Source organism: Drosophila virilis, chromosome X (genome assembly GCF_030788295.1).
Source record: "Drosophila virilis strain 15010-1051.87 chromosome X, Dvir_AGI_RSII-ME, whole genome shotgun sequence".
In the NCBI taxonomy this organism is placed as follows: domain Eukaryota; kingdom Metazoa; phylum Arthropoda; class Insecta; order Diptera; family Drosophilidae; genus Drosophila; species Drosophila virilis.
The window spans coordinates 9,134,546-9,149,656 of NC_091543.1; the positions used below are offsets into that span (position 1 = coordinate 9,134,546).

Consider the following 15,111-nt stretch of genomic DNA (forward strand, 5'->3'; position numbering starts at 1 on the left):
GATTGGCCGGGATTGAATACTTTTGGTGTATTTCAATCTCAATTGAGCGATGATGGTGGATGAAGTGTTTAGGAGCTATGTACGCTGGTGTTGAATGGGGTAAGGAAGGGGGGCTGCACTCTTCGGTCTTAACACTAACCGTTCGCTTTTTGTGTCACATACTCGTCCATCTTCAGAAAATGGCAACAACAAAACGAGCGTTTCGTCCATTTGCAGTCAGCACGTCGCGTAGTGCCCTCCCCCCTTTACACACAGGCCGCGCTAGCCCTTCGCAAGTCACAGACGCTGTGGAAACTCTCCCCCCCCCCCTCCCTAGGCACATTTTCGCCTTTTAATTTCGCACTTGGGTCATTTTGTTGTTTGGTGTGGATTATAAGACCACTTCATATTCATGCAACTAACAAGCGGGCCGGCACACAAAAAGCCCCGACCCATAGCCCAGGCCAAGGCCCCAGACCCCGGACCGAGTAACCAGACCCAGACTTTTGCTACTTGCGGACTAGAGCAACAACAACAACAGCAGCAACAATGTGGACAATAACAAGGAACAGGCACAAAAACCAGCCGCCTTTGTATTTAGCCACAAAAAGGAGCAACAAAAAGAAAGAAACAAAATATACACACACAAAAAATAGAGGCGGGTGGGGGACGGCGGTTGGTAGAGGCTGAATGAGAGCGACGACGCCAAGTGCAAGTTGACCAAAATGAAAGGCAAAAGGTTTCATAGGCAAGGGCAAAAAGACTGGGACAGACCGCACAAACCCAGACCCAGCCCAGCCTCAGCCGGAGTCGGACCAAGCCAATCCTTTCCTAGCCCACAGACACGGCCCAATTGCTCGCCCGTTCCTTGGACGCGAGCAAAAAAAATATGTTAGTAAAAACGTTCGTATAAATAGGTATATGTATGTATATATGCATAGGAAGAAAAAAAATCCAAAGGAAGTTGAAGAGACCCTCGTAGCTAAAATAACAACTTAATTTTTGCTGGCATTGTCTGACCCCTTGGCCATCCAGTGGCTGCCTTTGACTGGCCAATTGAGTTCATCAATCAGTGGCCATTGATCGCATTAAGTTGGAATTAGTGAGCTCTTGTATGGTTCTTAAGAGCTTGTTAATACTCCACCAAACAACGATCTGGCAACGCTTAAGGCAGGATTAACGCAGCAGTTTTTCATGCGCTTGAACTGGCGTCTGGAATGGATAAAATAAAATAAATTTTATGGCAATCATCTATCAGAGATCTGACAATACTTCGGATTCAATTGGTTAATTAAGCCTTAACTTACTTGTTCTCCACCTTTCTCAACTCCGTTAATTCTCAAGCAACGACTTGTTTTCGAAGGCTTTTATCAACGATCTGGCAGCGCTAAAAGCAGGATTTACGCAGGTGTACTTCATGCATCTGAAAAAGGAAATAAAATGAATCTTATGTTTATCAGCTATCGCTGGACTTAATTGGTTTCTTAAGCTTAAACTTACTTATTCTTCATCCTTTAAGAATCCGTTATTTCTCAAGCGCCGATTTCGTAACACTCTGGTAACGTAATCTATGAAAAGTGTGTCGTTTTCAAAGCTTTGATCAATCAGCGATCTGGCAACGCTAGAAGTAGGAAACTCAGCTGTATTCTCAAGCGATTGTGTTGGCATCTGGAATCGTGAATAAAATTAATCATCTGTAAAATATCTAGCAACACTGGACTCAATTAGTTTCTCAAGTTAACACTTACCTTATTACATCTTTAAGAAATCAGTAATTTCTCAAGCAACGACCTGGTAGCACTCTGGAATCTGGCAACGCTCTAAAGTATTTCCAACACCTCCACAACACAAACTATGCATATTTGTACCTCAAGCAGATGCCTACGACTCCATTCTGCAATCTTTATTTACTGAGCCGCGATCTGGTAACGCCTCAACGGTTAAGCTTGGCTTAGGCTGGCATAAACTTAGTATACTAATACACATCGTCTCCAGTACTTAGCCGCATTATTTGGAAGCTAAAATCTACCCGAAACCAGCTGGTCAGCTCTGCCTGGTTCGAGCTGCTCAGTTGAAAACCTTCTAATGTCAATTTGCCAGTGGGTTTACGTTGGGTCAGGGCAGTGATGCTTTTTGAAAAATGGTCAATAATATAAATTTCATCGGTAAACTAGGCAATGACAACAGTTTGCCGTCATTTGGTCATATTTATGCCCTTCTAGAGGTTTTTATAATTTTGTCAAGAAATATGTGACGCCTAGAAGAAGACATCTGCGAGTTGCGAAAGTATATGTAAATATTCTAGAATTTCCGAATCGGGCGACTATATATTCAGGAATAATCGGCGAAAATGATGTATTGCATGAAGAATCGGATCAGGAATACATTTTTGTGTTTCTTAATTTATCTTAACCAAACTCAGCTCAATTACCCAACATATTTGCAGCCCCGTTCCAAATTGGCCTACTCTTTCAGATATACATCAAAATATATATAGCTTGTATAGGAACAATCGGTTCGATAAGTCGAGGGTATTTAAATTTCGGTCTGTAGCTTTTTTGCTTTCGCTCCTGCTTGTAAGTATTTTTGTTGTTGCCTCGTTTTTCATTTTGGGCATTTTGTAGGCCAGTTTTTTGTGCAAGCTTCCGTTGCGCATTGTTGTGGTTGTCGTTATTGTTGTTGCCTTGCTGCTTCTTTTACTTCTGCTGTTTGTTTGTTTGTTTGTTGTTTCTTTTGGCTTTGGCTCTTTAGCTAAACGTCTGACCTCCGCGACGGGCGTTGAAGTTCACAGCTGTTCATTCGTAGGACTCCCATTTCTTTATTTCATTTCTTTTTTTTTCTAGCACTTGTTTCGCGTTTTACTTTTGCCCAACATCCGCATTTGTTTTTCTTTTGTCCCTTTCCTTTCAGTAATTTTTTTTTTTTTTTGGTATTTTTGATAATTTGTTGACCGTCACATTTTCCGCACATTTTGTTGGCCCGCAAAAGGTCCTGAAAACGTCTCCATTTCTTAGCGGACTTTATGACCAGCGCCGCATCTTCATTCCGGACTGCACTTCATTTCGTTTACGAGCATTCGTGCTGCTCTCTTTTCTCCTTTACTCAGGCAACCGTGCATTATTTATTTATAGGCGGACTCGCTCTAACTTGCCGCTTTGTCTATTCTTTACCCTAACCTGGCCAGGTTCTTACTTTAATATGAAATATCCAGTTTTCTTATAAGAAGCATATGTATTTTATTACTTTGGTCACACTTCGACAAACATCTCGATAGTGGACTTGATCCTATATAGTAGCCTGAAAAATATTTTCAATATATTATCAATAATTGGTTCGGTCAAAACTTAACTTGCCGGCTTGCCGACTTGGCGTTGCCACCTGGCGCACAATTTTGACAAGATTCGTCTGACGAGGGGATGCGCAACTTTTCGTAAGTATATTCAAGTGTCGTTATGCAACTATTAGCTCATTCAGCCTTGTTTTGTTTTAATTAAAACTGTTGACCGCCCAAGTGGTGTACCTCCCCTCTTTTCCCCTCCCCACTTACCCCATCGCAATATATAAACTTACACGAAACGCAGCCACAACTTCAGCTGAAGCTTCTTTTGGTCCCATCATCTTCGGCCGTTTCGCCTTTTACTTTTGCTCTCGGAGTCGAAGTTTTTTAGATTTGCTGAACCTTTTTGCAGGCGCATGTCTGTGCATTAATGTGGCTTATAATATGAAGAGACCTGCCCACCAACCTCCGCGCGCGCAAAAAAAAAAAAAAACCAAGGAAGAAGTAAAGTTGCCCAGTTTGAGAATCCCAGCCGGTTGTTTGTTGTTGTTGGGCAGCCACATCAAAGGCAAGGCCGCAATCCCTGGCAGATGCCCGGCTGCAGAGGAGAGAGTCCATCGATTGTGGTCGCATTTTTGTTTATGTTGGTTCCATTTCATTGTGCTGAATGAAATCTATCGCTTTTATCAGACGCTTAGCTTTGCGGTTGGCCTTTATTATCACAGCTAGCATTGATATTTGAGGTTTAGTTCCGCCATCAGCGCAGAGTATCACCAACTTGTGCCCTTGTTTATTTTTGATTGTGGCTGCAGAATTTATTCATCGCAACGTTTATTTATTGGCTCGTTCATATTAAAGGCTCAATCGCCCTCTTATATCCAGACAATGGCAACTGCATTGCGTTAGCATCGAATTAATCTGTATACTCATTAGACTAGCTATTTGAAATGTGTCAAGCGCTATAGGAGAGCTTTTGGTTAAGCTGAGGAGTTGTTTTTGGTTTGATTTTTAATGGCTTAACGGATTAATTAATAAATTAATCAATTAATGTGCTTTGAAAGCTTTCGCCTCCTTGGATTAAGTCGGTCAATTTAACATTAAGGCAATAAAATCCCAAGAGGTTTCGCATGCTAGTATTAAGTTCTCTTAAATATGCTTGGCGACATCTTTTACTACTTAATCCATTGATTAGGCGGCTAAGCAGCCTAATTGCATTCACACAAATTTAAGTTTATATTAAAAGCTTTCATGCACCTTTTAGAGCTTTTGGATTGCTTCTGTGATTGAATGGGAAAGTTAATCCTTGAACGCCGTGAATGACTGAATCTTCTTTGGATTGGATTGCAACACACACACAAAAGCTTTCATGCGCTTTAGAGCTTTTGAATTGTTGATTTGATGAAATGCGTTGTTATAATCTCAATCCTATGATTAGACGCCGATCAATCCTATGATTAGACGCCGCTAACGAAGCTCTTCTTATTATCTGGGTTTCGTTTGCTTAAACGCATATTTGATTTCATTTTTATTATTATTTTTTTTTTTTTTGGATCGATCCAGTGAGTGAGTATTGTTTTGTATGCTTTTTTAATATTTTTTTCGATATGATTAACCCTATGATTAATCTCCGTAAGATTAGATCTCCGCATTCATTGGATTGAGCTTACTTTTACGCATATTTTGTAGAGAAAATTAACGACATTTTGCGCTTTCAGTTGTTTTCTAATTTAAATTTATGTTTATGAGTTATGGCCGCTGCTCTGGCAGCGAGCATAAGACCCCAGCGCCCAGCCCCGAACCGAACTGAACCCGAAACCAGAGCCTATGGCCGAATACTATACTCTTGGCACCCCCTGCCACTGCCACTGCCATCCGCCCAGTCAACCGGTTGGTATCCAACCCAAAGCATGCACTTGTACAAAAGTATGATTATGAATTTTGGCTGCGCTCTTTGAGGTAAGCTATTAATTTTTAAGCATATCGCGGCGTACAGCACGAAAATGCCGCAAATTCATTACGAAACTCTGAGATTAGTTTTCTCGAGCAGAATAATTGCCCAACTGTTTGGATGCGTAGCGTCAATTAGTTTTTGAAATATGCGCCAAGCTGAGATACTTGATAAGCCGCGCCATGATTAATTGTGGCCCAGCCCGGGGTAGCCAAATAAATAACAATATACGCAGGCTGCGAACAAGAAGCTTAAAATTATTATAGATAATTAGTATGCAAATAAAAAACGATGCATCAAAAATAGCTTTGGCATATTCAAATAGAGTTTAATTAAGCCGATGGCTAGCAGTGAATATGGATATGGATAGGGAATATATATTTTTGTATATACTCTACTTTCCATACTTTCAGCTTCAACCAAAAGGAATTTGTAAAGACGCATACTTGAAATAAGACATGCGTTATGCTAAAATATTTTGAATCAATCTGAAGATTGGGCTATGAAATATTTACATGATTATAAATTAATTTATAAGGAGATAACAGACGGACAACAGGCAGAGGAGAAAGAAACATGAAACAAATGCCAAATATAGAACAAAAATATGAACAAGTTGAACGTTCATCAAATTAGGCAATGTAAAAGGAATTTCAATATTTTGATAGCAACCATTTGCTGACATTTTAAGAAATTCTACTTGAGTTACATTGGACTGTTTTTATGTTTTCCCATTTTTGTTTGTTCCTGCTGATGCTGCACTGTGAGAGTTGTGGAATCTTTGCTCTGGTTGGCCCCCCACACAAGGGCACTAAAACGGACAAGTACCGAGGCTGAGCATCAAGAAGTGTCCTTTGTGGATGCCCCCGAAAACTATGCAAGGCACAACAAGCGTTACCATGTAGCCTCAGCTCCCAGTTGTCAGTTCCTACTAAGGCTCAACTTCTGGTGAACTTGTTGTTGTACTAAAAAAAAAAAGAATAAAGGAGGACAAAAAATTCATTTATTATTAAAATCACTTTCGTTGCAATGAGGATTCCAAATGTGCTATCGTTTCGTTTCTTTTTATTGGTATGCGTGTGTAGCTCCCGCTCTATCTATCCCCCTCTCTTTCTCTCACTCTCTCGCTCTCGCTCTCGCTCTCTCTGTCTCTCTTTATCACGTTTGCCTCTTGCGTGGCAAAATCCTGACAGGAATTGTCTTCAACTAGCGTAGACTTTATGTCCTTTACCTCATGCCAAGCAGCATTGCTTCATGTTCTGCTCGTCATCGACGTTTCCATCCGTTTCTGCCCCGCCGGCTGCCACGATTTGTTATTGTTGGATTAACAAGTGTCATATGTGGTTGTCCTGCCCTTGGCACGCACCCCCAACCGCCCCGTTAGCCCTGTGGTAATGGCAACAGCTCTCGACGCTTTGCGCTCCACTGGCTCAAAGTCTTAGCCAGCCTCAGTCTCAGCCTGCAATCGGCGACCAAAGCCACGAGCTCGTCCTTAGCCACAGGCCCCAGCCACAGTCAGTTGCTCCTCCTAATAGTCCTTGTCTACCTGTGCATATTCTACACATTTAAGTCAAGTGTGCTTTGGAGATTTTGTAGTCGCTTTAAAAACCCACCTACCGCCCTACACACACGCCCACAAACACACACACACACACAATCCCGCAGCCATGTGTCCTGGTGTCCGCGCAGGGCGTGTTGCGTGTATTTTGGGCTGCGCAAATGTCAACGAAAGTGCAAATAAAATCTAATGTTGAAATCATTGCAAAAGTTGCCCTTTTCCACACACACAAGCACTCACACACTTGTTCACATGCGGAGGTGTGCGGGTGTGTGTATGTGTGCGTGTGTGCTTAATGTCCTTGTCGTTTGGTTTGTCGCACCCGCGTGAATTTGTTTTTATATGAACATTGCATTTTATTGGTCGGTCGACAACTGCGGCAACGCATCTTTTTCCATGGCTCTCAATAGCAATTTGGACAACGAGCCCAACACAAGCAAATAGGCCCCGTTTTTACATGTACCTGTCAAATTTAACAAGCACTTTGACATGTTGTCAAACTATATGTTGTTTATTCAAGCGTTCACTTTAGTTTAACTGCCCGCCTTGAATGCACTTTAAAGTTAAACAAGCTCTTTATCTGCCCTTTAAATATTTGACAAGCAGCTAGAATTGTAGTGTTGCCACCTTTGCCAGACCTTTACGCCTGGCAGCCTTCAAGCAGTGTTGGCAAACAATAAACGGCTTTCAGTCGACATATTCGAATATCCATTTAACAAGTTCTCTATCCGCCCTGTTATTCAACTTTTTCCTTTGTTGGGCGTTGCCACACTTGCTCATATTCGACAAAACCAACGAAGCTTAGTGCTTTGATCAATTTGAAACTAGTTCAAAAATTGTACCAAACAGGCTGATAAGTGGTTCAGTGTGTTGGCTTTCAAAGCACTTCAGACACAATGCAGAAATTTGGTCTGTTAAATATTAAACCAAAACGTATTTTTACAAGCCAACAATTTTTTTGCTTCTGAATATGAATTCTTTATTAAAAACAGAGAAATATGGTCAGAAATTTAAAAAAGTATTCCGTAGAGCTGTTCCCGTGTTGACTTGGTCTTATTTGACGTGCGGGTGTGGATGTAAGTGGGCTGTGTATGGATCGGAGGTGTGTGTTTGTTTGCTTGTGTGTGTGTGTGTGTGTGTGTGTGTGTGTGTGTGTGGAGGGGGTGTTGTCGGTCCTCACGAATATCGAATGATGTCGATTGGCAATTTGCTGCACTTGCCGCGGTACAACTGAATATTGAATATGAAGCGATTGCTTGCGACGGCTTTCTGAGCACGTTTATAAATATTTGATGTGCTACACACACGCACGCACACACACTCAGACTGCAGTAAAGTGTGTTATGTGTAATTGCGCACTATATACATATCCATATCCATATCCATATCGGCTTGCGCCACAACATTCCAACGGGACAGATTTAATAAAGCGCCAGCACCGAAAAGGTATCGCCTAAATTCAGAAATTCATTGTTGGCTGGCCAGATGATTATCCAAGCGGAGCTGAACAACCGCCAGGAGACAGCAACGAGGAGCCAGCAGGAGCAGAAGCAACAATCGGAAGTAGAGATGGTCGCGTGTCGCAATTGATTTCTTTGAAAACTCAAGTTTCCTACACAACCCTTAACAAAATGTCTAGATATTGGACTCATTATTATAATTGTAGCTATAATTCAATTTAATTTGAACTTTTAGCATTCTCACCCATTTTTCGCTCATGCGGCTGGATTTACTTAGAAACCAAATTCAGATAGAGCCTTAAACAGCTTATGAAGCTGTTAATAAACAATATTTCATTAGAAATCGTTAAAGATGTATACATTATGAATGCAAAAAAAAAGATATGCATGCATTTATCAATATATAATTAGAATTAGGCGAATTTGCAAACAAGTTTAATGAGCGAAAATGCAAAATACAATAATTGAAATTGAAATATTCATTTTATTATCTCACTTTTCACGCATTCCATCGCATCACGCGCTCATCTCTAGTGACAGACATAACAAAAGGCATCGTCTCAGTTTTATTTTTACCCCCGCTAGGGCTGCCCCCCTCGCAAACCCCTCTCCGTGACACACCCATGTTTTATTCAGTGGAGCCGCTTCGGTTATTGTATATCGGTGGCGTTGCCGCAAATAGTTTCATTTTGTAGTCATTGTATTTTCTCCGACTCAGCACAAAGCCAACCAAAATTGGCATAAATATTTGAGCACCTATTTCGTTGGCTGCTAGCGCCGTCTCCTGCTCCAAGGATAAATACAGTTATTGGGATGATATTTCTTCTTCTTTATCATGTTTGGATGCGAATCGTAATCAATGAAAATGTATCCACTTGCATTGATTCATTTTCCTATATTCAATTAATAGCTCTCTTTACCACAAACAAAAAAACACCGACATTGAAATTGTTCTCCCTTTAAAAGACCTTCACTTAAATATTGATATTGAAGTGGTTTACAAATATTTCCGAAAAACTGCCGTAACAACTAACTTGATTTCTCAAACATGTTTTAATTGAGATTTGTGCGAATGAGAGAAGCAACAGAAGTGCTTTGCATTTCCGCATTTATACATTGTGCACGTGTTTGCTCTCGAAGCCTCTTGTTAGTGTTAGGCAATGCCCAATTCTCAAACAGTGCTGCAAACGGAAGTGTGAGCTTAGCTGTTAATGTTCTGACACAAAAAGCAAGGAAAAGTTTTAAATACGCATGAGGATGTTATAAAACTGAATAAAGGAATGATTTAACGCTTTGGAATAGACGAGTACACTATACATAAATACCTGATCCGACTGACTGACTGGCTTTCAGTCTTTTCGCATGGCTACCTTGATCTTTGTAGCACTTCAGAGTTTCTTCTTATTGACGTTGAGTAGCTTCTGTGTGCTGAAATATAAATTCAAGAGTATTAAAAATGCTCCACCACAAAGCTAAAGAACCGCTTACCTGAGCACTTCATTCCACTAGAGCATACAAATTCAAGGCTTATCCAGTTAAAGTCCTTAGAGATTATAAGCTGACAGCTGGCGTAAGAATTCAGTCAAGTTTTTGTAGTTGTTGCTCTTGTTCCTTATAACTAGAGCTTTCCGAGAACATGGAATAAATTCAGTATAGTTGCAAGCACGATTGTGAAACAGTTCCGATTCGAAACTGTTCAAGGCCTGCAATTCAACCAATCATAAAACAAACCCAGGCTACAAGTGGCAAAAGATATTTAAGTTCTTCACATCAAATATAATTGGAAACATTTAGTCTAGAGGCTAAATTAGAAATAGGCACAATCATAATGTAAACCCGTTTGTTTAGTTGGTTAATTTAAATTAAATTAAGTTAATGACTTTGGCCGAATGTAAACGAGCAAATATCATTCAGATATGAAGTGCACCACATGTACATATATGTTCATACATATGAATATATATATGTACATATATACATATAGAGAAAGCGAGAGAGAGAGAGAGAGAGTGCGACAGGAGCGAGTCGGGTTAAGGGTTTATTTGTTGAGTACTTAAACAACAATTGAGCCACATTTCGGATGCAACTCATTTTCGATGTTAAGCCGAAATGTAAGCAAAAATCATGATGGCTTTGTTGCAATTACAAACGCAAAGCCCCGGCCGGACAGCTCAACCTGCATGTTGGGACTGTGACTAGCTGCCACGCCCCGACCGCCAGCCCGCCAGCCCGCCTGCCCGGCCGCCTCCTCAGAAAGCTGCTGCACATCTGTGTGCATCAGTAAATGTATCTGCATCTGCATATGTAAATGCAATCAAATTTGCAACGGTCATTTGGCCAGCCAACAGTCCAGCCAATCTAACGGCTATCATGTGGCATGTGGCATGTGGCATGGACGGCGCATTTATGTATTCATAAAGCTGCCGCTGCCGCTGCCGCTGCCTCACTGCTGCTGTTGTTGCTGCCACTGCAACTGAATGATGTTTACCTCATAAATAAATAATTGTTAAGCACAAATATATGTACACATTACATGGGCGTGGGCGGGGCTTGTTTGGACGGCAGCAAAGGGGGCTGCACTCCAACGGGCAACAGACAAATTACCAGCAGTCAAAAAGTAGCCGAATTTTCTTTGCCACCGGCCACCCACAAACCAGAGCACAGTCATAAAAAATTTCAAAAATAACCAAAAAACCGGAACAATTTATTTTGCATAGCCGAATATGGAATACCCTTCTACGGTGTTCTACCAACGTCATGCTTAAATTGTACTCATTATAAGAATATTATAATGGGCACGCATTTTTACATATTTTCAATTTAAGCCATGTATAAGCTGGTCTAAGCCGAAATCTGACCAGAAAGAAGTGCTTAATATCATCAATCTATGAAAAGGGTTAAGTATTTCGTTTTTGCAATAGGAAAATAACATATTAAGTTAACCAGCACTGCACTAAGGTACGCTAAAATGTGCTTTATCAACACTGCCAGGAAAAATGATTTATTGTGCGTTTTGTATTTTTTTTTTTTTTTTGTTTTATAAAAAGGGTTTAAAAATATTATTTTTTTTTTGTATTTAATTTATATAAAACCTAACTGAAAACGTGCTAATAGTAAAGAGCCCTCCATTTCAAACATACATATGTATGTACATATGTATATGAAATATGAAATTCGCCAACAAATCAGTTTCTTTAGACATATTGAACAGATTAAGTATTTCGAAATGCTGCACTGACAGGAGCTTGCAGGAGGTCACAAATTTCATAACAAATTGTTTATATCGATTCAGTCAAAGGTATGCATAAAATTAAAATATTCAAAATAATATTAAAAAAAAGTACTCAAATGAAAATCCACTTATACGCTGCCAAACCGTCTGACTGTTTGTGAGTGTGTGCGTGTACGGTGAGGGTTAACATTTTTATATGCAGCTTATGAGGGGATTATGCACAAGCCTATTAAAAGGTTGCCCTTCATTTTTGGCTTGGGCTGCGCCGTTGCACAGTTAATGGTTGCATGTGCAGCAGGTCGCTAATTGACAAAAGTTTCCATTATAGAAAAAAAGGCCCCTTTCCCCACCTGCGCCGACGCTTTCACGTGCAGCACTCTGTCAAGCAGCCACATATCTTTTTGGCCAATGCACGCCTCATCGAGCTAGACAGCAGCCACAAAGAAACTGCCAGGAGTCGCAGTGGTTAAGACCAAGGAGAAGCAGCAGTAGGGGTAGGAGGCGGAGAGGCAGGAGCGGCGCAGGAGAAGCGGGCACAACTGGCAACTAAACCAAATAAGTTCCACTCGAATGGCCACAAAGTGTGAAGCATCTCGCAGCGGGCGGCTGACAGGTGACAGGAGACAGCAGACAGCAGATGAAATGTCAGGTACTATATCATTTTTTAGTGTTGGGCAACCGCAGTGCAGCCGCAAAACGAAAGGGAGCAGCCGCACAGGACCACTGCAAGGATATTACCCAAAACATGGCACAGAGCCCAAAATACGTACGTTTCCGTGGCGAAAGTACGCGCCAAGAAGATATCCTCTAAAGGAACTTTGACAACTATGAGATTGTTAACTTAAAATATGTATCTAGCTTCGCTTCACATGGTTTTCCACCCATTTTCCGCTCGTGAGGGTGGCCTTCTAAGCATGAAGACAAAGCGAAAGACTTTTCCACTTATAAGGGTGAAATTATGGATTTCCTGTTGATCGTATTGACAGAAACTTAGCATATACAATTTTATATGTTTCGAATCTCTTGTATTTGAGATAAATGGGACGGAGATCATATAAGTGGAAAGGTTCTAGGTAATCTATAGATGCCTATCAATATAAGCTCTACCTGTTGTGCTTGTTTATGACACCTACTGTCTAATACAGGGTAACAGGATATGAAAGCCAGCAACCTTGAACACGAACACCGTATCCAGTATTCTGTGTACCCAAATCAGTATTGGGAAGGAGGCTAGCACTTGAATTAAAGATCTTACGGTACTTATTCCATGTGCTGAATGCGACAAGACGTTCCATATGCAGCCAGATACACTCACACACATAGACACACGCACACACACACAAGAGCATACACACTTGTGCTAAACCAATTTGTCTGGCTGCTTGTGGTGCCGTCTGTTTGTGTGTTAGGTGTGCGTGCGAGTGTGTGTGTGTGTGTATTCGATTGTAAACATTGCTGCTGCTGCTGCTGCTGTTGTTGTTGTTGCCAGCCCGGTGCAATCGAATAGTTGTCAAAAAACCCATCAATATTTTCTTATTAAATCAACTTTAACCATCAAAGGAAATTCCAGAATATCCGCACATTTCTGCTCTGCAATTTGTTGTCCACAACTTGTTGTGTTTGAGGCTTTGGGGAACTGCTCGAGCTGCCCACTGGGGCAAAAGCTGAAGCCACATTACAACTGAGCAGCAGCTGCTGCTGGCTCTTTGCTGTTGCTCATTTGTAGTGTGCGTTGGAGCAATGCGAAATGTTTAACTAGCTTGCGACCCATTTAATAGAAGCCCAGCAAATTGGCCAAATGCTTTGCCAGAGAGCTCAACAAGATTTCCGATTACCCGATATGAATCTTAGATAAAACACATTAACTCTTTGATGTTTCCCATGCAGTTCTCAAAGGGAGAGATCGTTATCTCGGGCAGTATACTTCTCAAAAGACTGTCCGTAGAAGCTGGCCAAGTTTTTGGCGGACAAAGCTTTAGGTTACTATATAAATAAAGCTAATGTGACTTATTTTAATATCTTTCGAAAACTTTGAAGTTGTTGCATATTATCAACTTTAAGCAATGTCTACTAGTTTGCGAACGACCACTTTTTCTTGGATCGGTTTGTTTCCACTATCTCAATCTATGACGATGAGCTCATGCTCACATCTCTATCTCTCTCTCTCTCTCTCTCTCTCTCTCTCTCGCTCGCTCTTTATGTCTCTCTCTCTTTCTCTCTCTCTCTCTCTTTCTTCGTTTCGTAAACGTTTTGTAAATGTGTAACAATTGCTGCCTCTTCTCTCGATATCATACGCGCTCGTAGATTCTTTAGGAAAAAGCGAATTCACATGAATAATTGATTTTTTAAATTCCTCCTTTGAGCATTCGTAAACGTTTTAGGGTCTTCAAAGCATGCTTGGCCACAACACAAATGGAAAATGTCTTTGCTTGTTTAGGAAGGCTTTTCAATTGATTGTAGGGTATCTACGCTTTGGTATCAAACAACTAGTTGTTCTGCCTTCTTGTTGATGTTAAAGACGCTGTCGACGTCGTCGGAGCTTTCTTCTCTTTGCAGCCTCATAAGAAATTCATAAGTATTTCCGCTTCTGTGATTTTTGATTCAGTAATTAAAATGCAACTGAGATTGCGCTACGAACGTGTGTGTTGGTGTGCGTTTGCAGGTGTGTGTGTGTGTAGAACATTTGTGCAAAGTAGAAGGATTTTTCATTTGCCAGGCGTGTGTTTGTTATTGTTGTTGTTTGTGTTTTGAGTTTTGTTGATATACTTCACACACACACATGTACAGCCACACCCACGCACACCCACACACGCACAACTTAAGTTACAAAAGGCGTCGGAACTGTTAGAAACTGTTATGCCAGGTGTTCAACTGCTGCAAATGCTTGGGCTATAAAGAGAGTTCGGCGAGTAGTTTTCCAGCTATGTGGACGCGTGGGGTGGCAATTCTTATGGAGAGACTGTGGGTGGATTTCTGGCACTGATTGCTTAAGCGCATTGTAGCCGAGCTTTGATTGCTTGAAATGGTTTCTAAGCACCTGCCCCGTCAAGGCACGGCAAATGCAACAGTCGCAAAACGCATTATCTGCTCTTTCAGCTGCCAAGTGGACAAGAAGTGGAGGTGCAGCAGAAATGAAAAACTAAAAAGAAAAAAATATTGATTAAATAAATGTATATGGATATAAAATACAAAAAAAAAAAAATGTAATAAATATATATGTATATAAAATCAAGATAGTGGCAAAAGTAGTAAAAAATAAAATAAAAATAATGCGGAAAATATAACATTCTGCAATTTCATTTACAAAAGTTTATCTACAAGTGCGCGATTGCCCGGCTAGGCTGGGGTAGGGGTGTGTGGCAGGTTGTGTGCCATCCCGGAACCAGAATGCGATTTAAGCAACAAGAAAAAGGCCCGGGCTAAGAGCCCTGCCTCTTGTGGCAGCAGCAGCGGGCCAAATGAAAGCAAAAAACTAATGGCATCAAAGAAGAAAATCAAATATTGCTCGAGTGCCACTGGCAGAAAAGCCACAGCAACAACTACAACAATAACAACAACATTCAGCGGTTGCCGTGTAAGAAAACATGCAGATGGTCCGTCAAAAGTTTTGGCTGTAACTCGCGAATGATAAACCGCGTCGGAGCTAAGCCAAAAGGC

At 41.0% G+C, this 15,111-nt stretch overlaps 1 long non-coding RNA gene across 3 annotated transcripts; it reads left to right on the forward strand.

Moving 5' to 3' along the window:
- The first annotated feature begins 3,253 nt into the window (after window positions 1-3,253).
- LOC116652301 (uncharacterized) lies at window positions 3,254-6,210 on the forward strand. Of its 3 annotated transcripts, none has more exons than XR_004305273.2 (4): window positions 3,254-3,409; window positions 4,518-4,819; window positions 4,896-5,212; window positions 5,618-6,210. It is a non-coding gene; the product is annotated as an uncharacterized lncRNA (long non-coding RNA). The 3 variants fall into 3 exon arrangements; XR_004305271.2 differs by lacking the exon at window positions 5,618-6,210 and adding an exon at window positions 5,291-5,533; XR_004305272.2 differs by lacking the exon at window positions 5,618-6,210 and adding an exon at window positions 5,304-5,533.
- Window positions 6,211-15,111: the final 8,901 nt, after the last annotated feature.